At 37.0% G+C, this 2249-nt stretch overlaps 1 protein-coding gene across 1 annotated transcript in view; it reads right to left on the reverse strand.

Annotated features, from left to right (window-relative positions):
* Positions 1–2249, reverse strand: part of LOC101513344 (protein SRG1-like) — a 7711-nt gene that overhangs the window by 1262 nt on the left and 4200 nt on the right. The gene's annotated exons all lie outside the window — the stretch shown is intronic.

The raw sequence follows: 2249 nt of genomic DNA on the forward strand, positions 1-2249 counted from the left end.
ATAGTGGACAAAGCAACACACTTTTGTAGTCTTGATTGCCAAGACACAACTCCCCCTGCAAAAAGTCATCATATAACCAGAAGTAGATTTTCTAGAATCAAGGTCACCTGCCATATCTGCATATGTGTAGCCATCCAACACAGGTTCATCACCTCCATAGCATAAACACACTTTGGAAGTGCCTCTGAGGTATCTGAGAATCCACTTTACTGCTTGCAATGATCTTTACCAGGATTAGAGAGAAATCGAATAACAACTCCAACTGTATGAGCAATATCTGGCCTTGTGCATACCATAACATACATCAAACTACCAAATGCGGATGCATAAGGAACCTTCTTCATCTCTTCTTTGTCTTTCTCACTTGTAGGACATTTATCAGAATTCAATTTAAAATGAGTAGCAAGTGGAGTACTAACAGGTTTGCAATTGCTCATGTTAAACCTCTCTAACACCTTCTCAATATAATTGTGTTGAGACAACCACAATTTATTATTCTTCCTGTCACGAGTAATTCTCATACCCAGAATTTGCTTTGCAGGACCTAAGTCTTTCATTGCAAAAGACTTGTTCAAATCTTTCTTTAAAGATTGAATCTTCTTAGTGTCATGACCAACAATCAACATGTCATCCACATATAATAAGAGAATAATATAATCACCATCAGAGAATTTCTTGACAAACACACAATGGTCAGAAGTAGTTTTACTATACCCATGTTTCTCCATGAAAGAATCAAATTTCTTGTACCATTGTCGAGGTGCTTGCTTGAGCCCATACAAACTTTTCTTTAATTTGCACACAAGATGCTTTTTACCTTTGACTTCGAAACCCTCTGGTTGCTCCATATAGATCTCTTCCTCCAAATCACCATGAAGGAATGCAGTTTTCACATCAAGTTGTTCAACTTCTAGGTTCAAACTAGCTGCTAACCCAAGCACAACTCGGATAGAGGACATCTTCACCACAGGTGAAAAGATTTCATCAAAGTCAATACCTTTTCTCTGATTAAAATCTTTCACAACCAATCTTGCTTTGTATCTTGGTTGAGAACTATTCTCTTCTGTCTTTATCTTGTATACCCATTTGTTCTTGAGTGCTTTTCTACCATTAGGCAACTTTACCAAATCAAATGTGTGATTCTCATGCAAGGAATTCATCTCTTCTTGCATGGCCTTTAACCACTTTTCTTTATCAACATTTGTAATAGCTTCTTGATAATACTTTGGCTCTCTACTATCATTGATCATCACATACTCATGGGGATGATATCTTTGAGAAGGTTGACGTTCTCTAGTAGATCTTCTCAACTCAAACTCGATTGGTGGCTCAACTGGAACCTGCTCATCATGGTGAGGCACATGATCATCAGTTACATTCTCATAATCTACCTGTATATCTCCCCCATCAACAAAGGTTTTTGCAGGGGGCTTAGGCACAATATTTTCAATGTAACTTCTGGAATTTGGTTTTTGTTTTTCAGCTTTATCAAAATCTTCAATAGTCTGATCTTTAAGAAATATCACATCTCGACTTCTGATAATTTTCTTGTCAACCGGATCCCACAATCTATAACCAAATTCTTCATCACCATAACCGACGAATATACACTGTTTGGATTTACTATCAAATTTGGACCTCTCATCTCATGGAACGTGAACAAAACATCTGCAACCAAAAACTCTCAAATGACGGTAAGAAATATCTTTCCCTTTCCACACTCTATTTGGAACATCACCATCAAGTGAAATAGAAGGAGAAAGATTGACCAAATCCACTGCAATTTTCATTGCTTCACCCCAAAAGGATTTCGATAATTTTGCATGAGAGAGCATACATCTGATTCTGTCATTAATCGCACGATTCATTCTCTCTGCAACACCATTATGCTGAGGTGTCTTTGGAACAGTTTTCTTAAACCTGATTCCATGTTCTCTACAATACTCTTCAAATGGACCTCTGTATTCGCCACCGCTATCTGATCGAACACATTTCAATTTCCTTCCCTTTTCTCTTTCAACACTTGCATGAAAATGCTTGAAGACTCCAAATATCTGGTCTTTAGATTTCAAAAGAAATGCCCACACTTTTCTAGAGTGGTCGTCAATAAAAGTAACAAAATGTGATGCACCACCAAAAGATTTACTATCCATCATACAAACATCAGTATGAACTAAATCAAGAATATTTTGCCTCCTATGAGGACCAGTATTATGAAAAGAAACTCTATGTTGTTTTCCAACAAAACA

This window comes from Cicer arietinum, chromosome 4 (assembly GCF_000331145.2).
Source record: "Cicer arietinum cultivar CDC Frontier isolate Library 1 chromosome 4, Cicar.CDCFrontier_v2.0, whole genome shotgun sequence".
Lineage (NCBI taxonomy): Eukaryota > Viridiplantae > Streptophyta > Magnoliopsida > Fabales > Fabaceae > Cicer > Cicer arietinum.